The sequence below is a fragment of the Leptonychotes weddellii genome, chromosome 7, assembly GCF_054177405.1.
Source record: "Leptonychotes weddellii isolate Sample4059 chromosome 7, ASM5417740v2, whole genome shotgun sequence".
NCBI lineage: Eukaryota > Metazoa > Chordata > Mammalia > Carnivora > Phocidae > Leptonychotes > Leptonychotes weddellii.
In genome coordinates, this window is record NC_138375.1 from 121917059 (window position 1) to 121923132 (window position 6074).

Below are 6074 nucleotides of genomic sequence, written 5' to 3' on the forward strand. Positions count from 1 at the left end.
TTTCAGGAGAGTCTTTTCCTTTTAGTATAGCAGGGTAAACATACAAACAAAAAGAAGTCTTGAAATCCATACTTTTCAGTCTTAAGAATCAGGAATTTGAGAGAAACTTTCTACATTCCAAAAATAAAATATCAAAATCATCTCTGATACTAAGAACCAAAGTCTGCTGTACTAAGAATATAGAGCTTATGAAAATTAAGCATATAGTATTAAGGAAGTAGGACAGGACAAGAGAGCACTTCATTTTTTTTTCTCTCCTAGAATGAGGTAAGAATTGGAAGAGATGTTAAGAGGGAAAGTTAGAGAGGGCAACATCAGGATCAGACAGAGCTTAGGACATTTGAGAGATCTCAACTATACTTTTCCTTGGAATTGACATCCTAGCAGGCAGTGGGATGGGGGTGATTTGAGGAAAAAGGGTTTTGAGCCTCTGCCTCAGAGGTCTGCTTCCTGACTGTAACCCTCTGAGGACCCAAAATTGTGTGGCTCCTAGCAGCACCACCATGGGAGTCTTCAGAAGAGAGTAAATGGCCTCCAGAACAAGAGGGCCTGAGATAACCACTAAGTCTTTGTTTTAGCACAGTTAAGAGGAACTAAGAAAAAACTACCTATGGTTGTCAGGGAAGGGGAAGAAATCCCTAGCTGGTCGCCAGTATCTGAAGTCAGGTTTTCCCAGAGCAGAGTCTGTGAAAATATGGCAGATGTGGTTGAGTCTCAGATGATCAGCAGTGCAGGTGAGAACCGATGTGGGAGCCTGTTACCATGTGTAATCTGTGTTCCAGTGTTCCAGAGGGAGAGGAACTAAGGGCAGAGGCATAAGCTGCATCCCTCCAGCACAAGGAAGGTCAAGACAGCTTGAATCCTGAACCTGTCCTCCACTACTCATGTTACTTTCAGCTCTGTATGACTGAGCTTCTAGTAAGTTCTCCAACCCCATCTGCTACTACCCACCTGAGTCTACTCTAGCCCTGTAGTTTCCTTACTCTTCTTAAAACAAAAGAAGGTTATTCCTACTCACACCTTGGCAGGGTGTTCTTTCTTCTGAAAATGTTCTTCATTCAGATCTGCCCAAATTTATTCTATTCAGGTCTCAAATCTTCATTCAAATTTTTCTTCAAAGCTCAAAGGTTCTAGTCTTAAAGACTTTACTCAGATTGCTTTTCCAAAAATAGCCTCCTCTACCTTCCTTGCTGTCCCTTTATCCTGCTTTATTTTCTTTAGAGTGCTTATGACTATCTAAAGTTATATTATAATTTATGTGCATATTGTGTGTGTGTGTGTGTGTATGTGTCTCAACTAGAATGTCAGACTATGAGGGCAAGAGTGATGCAGGTCTCCTTCATGTTTATATCTCCAGTACCTAGCGTATAACAGGTTTCAATTAATATTGCTTGAATGGCTCTATGAATGAATAGATGAATTCTTGCACAAAGATATGTCCTGGAAGAAAGGAAGCAGAATGAGTAGAAATCTTGATAAGCTGGTTATTTACCAAAAGAATTAAATGACTGAATAAAACTGAAGTAACCAGGTTGCTTTTAACGTGTGAAATTAATAGTCCACCCACACTCTGACATGCAAACACACTTCTGCCTTCTCTCCACAGACCAGAAGTTGGGGCTCACATGCAAGCTAAACTGTATCAAAATAAAGTTGCTTTGGGGGCACATGGGTGGTGCAGTCTGTTGAGCGTCCGACTCTTGGTTTCGGCTCAGTTTGTGATCTCTGGGTCGTGAGATCCAGCCCTGCGTGGGGCTCAGCACTCAGCAGGGAGTCTGCTTGAGATTCTCTCTCCCTTTGCCCCTCCCCACCATGCATGCTCTCTCTCTCTCTTTCTAAAATAAAAATAAAGTTGTTTTTCTTCCTGTCTAATTGTGTCTATGTATTTTAAGTCTATCCACATTTTTATTATCAATGCTGATAAGCTATTAATATGAACCTAAGCTCTTCTGTTTCCATCTGTATCTTACCAAAGAATTATAGTTAAATTACAGAAAATTGTTGGAAGTATTTATTAGTAGGAAAGAGAACAGTAATCCTAGATATTTTAGCTAGATCATGATCACACACCCACACCATATAAGGTACTCTGCTATTCAATAAAATGTGTAAGGCATTTGACTAGACACATTATGTTTGGAGCTAAATATGATTTTGAATCCACTAGTTTTTCTCTTCCAATTCATAGCATCTTCCCAGATAGCCAGTTTGTCAGGACTATGCATTTACCTCCATTGTTACCTCCAAATTCCTGCAAATGGCAAATAACAAAGGAATAAATTTTCTTCAGTACTGGAATTTATTTTCCAGTGCCATCAGTGGACCAGGCTCATTAAGCAAATGAAATGACAATGATAAGAAAATTATAGCTGAAAGTATCTTCAGAAGAAGACTACAGGAGAGATCAGAAAAAGGAATAAATACAAGGAGCAAAAGCTGCCTCTAGAACATTTGACAGAATAATCATTTAAATGCCTTACAGGTATTGAGAAAAACCATGGCCAGCCCTATCATCGATCCTACACTGAATATTGGACTTCAGGTTGAAACTTGAGAGCCACACATTTCAGGGGTGACTTTCCTCACTGACAAGAATGCCTAGTATTAGCATTAGATTCTAGCAGAGAAGCAGAGCAGTTTGAGGTAACTCAGGACAGTCAATGAAGACTTGAAATTGGAAAAACAAATAAACAAAAACCAGGCACTTCCTTTGAAAAGCAAAAGACTCAATTTCCTCAGTGTCAGAGGCAATCTCTCCTTATTTTGGCAGCTAGTGGGGAGAAAAATTGTCTGCTTGCTACAAGCCCCTTGACTTTACAGTGAATGTTAGCAATCAGTAAGTCAAACCACATTGAACACATTTGCAGACTGCTATCCTGATCATAGCAGAGGCATGCTGGGGAAATAAAAATCATTTGCAGAGAAAATCCACACCAGCTAATACACGAATTAACCTCAAACATCTTTCACGTATATAAATGTACTACCACGGTATTTGAGGAAAATCAACAACATGGAATCAAAACACCAAGATAAACAATGAGATCAAATTAGTTTGGAGCAAACCAACAGAATTTAAGAAACAAAAACTGAACATTCTAATAAGTAAACTCATAAAAATTCAAGAGGGTATGCCATTTAAAAACAGGAACAGGAATTTGCAAAACAAAAAAAATCAAAGAATATATTTGTTGGAAAACAAACATATGAGTGCAAATACAACTCAATAGAAGGGCTGAATAAAGTATTTGATATTACTGGAGACTTTTATTAGTAATGACGAAGATGAAATTCAGGAAATCTCCCAAAGTATGTAGCAAGAAGACAAAATGATGGAAACTGTGAGGGCCAGGATCCTTGTAACAGCAGTTTTAAAAGGATACAACAGTAATTGAAGAAGAGACATAATCAAACATAAAAATAAAAGGAAACTTTTCAAAGATAAAAAACCAAACAAACAAAACAAAACTCCGAGCTTTCATTTAAAAGGGCCTGCTGGGTGGTTTAGCAAAATCTGTAAAAGAAAGAAAATCAAACATATCCTGGAACTTTTCAGAACTCCATCAATAAATAAAAAATCCTAAATGCTTTCATAGAAATGAGAAAAGGAAATTAAGTTTACTTACAAAGAAACATAAATCAACATGATTATCAGATGCTTTTTATACAATACCATATATAGAAAATAATGGGAGACATCCTAGAATAAGTTCAAGAAAGGTGTTTTTTGTTTATTTTTATTCTAATCTGTATTGTTTGCTTCCTTCTTCTAGTTTTGTGTTTAGTTTTTGCTTTGTAGATTTGTGTTTAGATTCTTTCCACCCCCCCCAATGTATTTAAGTTGTAAAATTAGGTTGTTGACTGGAGAGCTTCTTTTTTAATGTAAGCGTTTAGAGCTATGAATTTCCCTCTTAGAACTGTTTTCATAATAGCATCGTGCAAATTTTGGTATGTTGTATTTTAATTTTCATTTGTCCTAAAATATTTTGTAATTTTCCTTGAAATTTCTTCTTTGACCCTTTGGTTGTTTAAGAATGTGTTGTATAATTTTCACGTATTTGTGGATCTTGTAGTTTTCCTTCTATTGATTTCTAGTTTAATTTTTTGTGAAAAGATACTCTGTATGATTTCAACCTTTTTTAATTTATTAAGACTTGTTTTGTGGCCTAACATATATGATCTATCCTGGAGAATGTTCCATATGAACTTGAGAAAAATGTATATTCAGCTGTTGATGGGTATAATGTTCTGTTTATGTCTGGTAGGTCCAATTGGTGTATAGTGTTAAGTCCTCTATTTCCATATTAATCTTCTGTTTGGTTTTCTTTCCTTTATTGAAAGTGGGGGTAGTGAAGTATCCCACTATTACTGTGGATCTTTTTATTTCTTTCTTTGATTCTGTTGATATTTGCTTTGTATATTTAGAGGCTCTTATGTTTGGGGCATCTTTGTTTATAATTGTTATATCTTGGTGAATTGATCCATTTATCGTTACAGAATGCCCTTCTCTGTATTTTGTAACAAATTTTTGACTTAAAGCCTATTTTGTCTGTTAAGAGGATAACTATCCCATGCTCTCTTTTGGTTACTACTACTACTCTCTCTTGACAGAGAGAGACACAGCAAGAGAGGGAACACAAGCAGGGGAAGTGGGAGAGGGAGAAGCAGGCTTCCTGCGGAGCAGGGAGCCCGATGCGGGGCTCCATCCCAGGACCCTGGGATCAGGATCTGAGCCAAGGCAGACGCTTAGCAACTGAGCCACCCAGGCGCCCCTGGAATATCTTTTTTATCCTTTTACTTTCAAGCTATGCATGTCCTTAGATCTAAAGTGAGTTTCTTATACATAGTCTATAGTTGAATTATGTTTTTTTTTTAATTCATTCAGCCAATATATGTCTTTTGATTGAAGGGGGAAGGTATTCCATTTATATTTACTGTAATTACTGATAGGGAAGGATATACTATTTCCATTTTGAAAATTGTTTCCTTTGTTTCTTATAGCTTTTTTGTCCTTCATTTCCTCCCTTACTGCCTTCCTTTGTGTTTAGCTGATTTTTTTGTGTTGATACTCTAATTCCCTTCTCATTTCCTTTTGTGTATATTCTTTTTTTTTTTTAAATAAAACTGTATAAAACGTTTAATTTATTGGTCTTTTTGGGGTATCTGCTGTATCTCCAGTGTATTACAACTGAGCCATTAATCTTGTTGCTTCATCAACATTAACTGGTTCGTTTTCATGACACTGCTGAGGAATCAGCTGTTTCTGCAAAGGTTCAAGGGAAAGGCCTTTTGAGAAAGGGGCAAGTTCCTTTTGTAGATCTACAAAAGCTTTATTCACTCTGTTAACTTTTTCATCATTCACAATGTTTATCTTCTTAAGATTAGTAGTAACTGGTTTTGCTTTGTTTTTAGACTTAAAGTTTTTTTGGCTGGCTATATGAAATACATTCCTGGGCTTCTGCCCTCTTAGTTTGTTCTTGGCCATTGTGCTCCGGCTGACACCATCTACATGCAGAACATCTTCCTTGTGTATATTCTTATATTCTATAGATATTTTCTTTGTGTTTACCATGAATATCACATACAGTATCTTAGAATTATAATCATCTATTTTAAACTGATACGAATTTAACATCAATCTCATGCCAAAACCTTTCTTTACCTTGGCCCCTCTTTATATTATTGTCATAAATTTCACCTTTACATATTATGTATCTATTAACATTGATTTAAATTATTTTTATACCTTTTTATATCTTTTAAATGCTATAAAGAATTAGAAATGGAGTTATGAGCTAAAATGACAATACTACAGGTTTGTACATTTGTCCATATATTTACTTTGATTAGAGAAATTTGTATTTTCATATGGCTTCAAATTACTTTCTGGTATTGACTTTCTCTTGCCACTTTCATGATTCTCTCTTTGTCCTTGACTTTCAACAGTTTGATTATAATGTGTCTCAGTGTAGGTCACTTTGGGTTTATCCTACTTGGAATTCACTGAACTTCTTGTATTTGTATATCCATTTATCCCCCTCAAGTCTGTGATGTTTTCAGCCATTATTTCTTCC

The 6074-nt window shown here is 36.1% G+C and overlaps 1 pseudogene; it reads right to left on the reverse strand.

Moving 5' to 3' along the window:
• Positions 1-5162: 5162 nt before the first annotated feature.
• Positions 5163-5510, reverse strand: LOC102745351 (ribosomal biogenesis factor pseudogene; annotated as a pseudogene).
• Between the last annotated feature and the right edge of the window lie 564 nt (positions 5511-6074).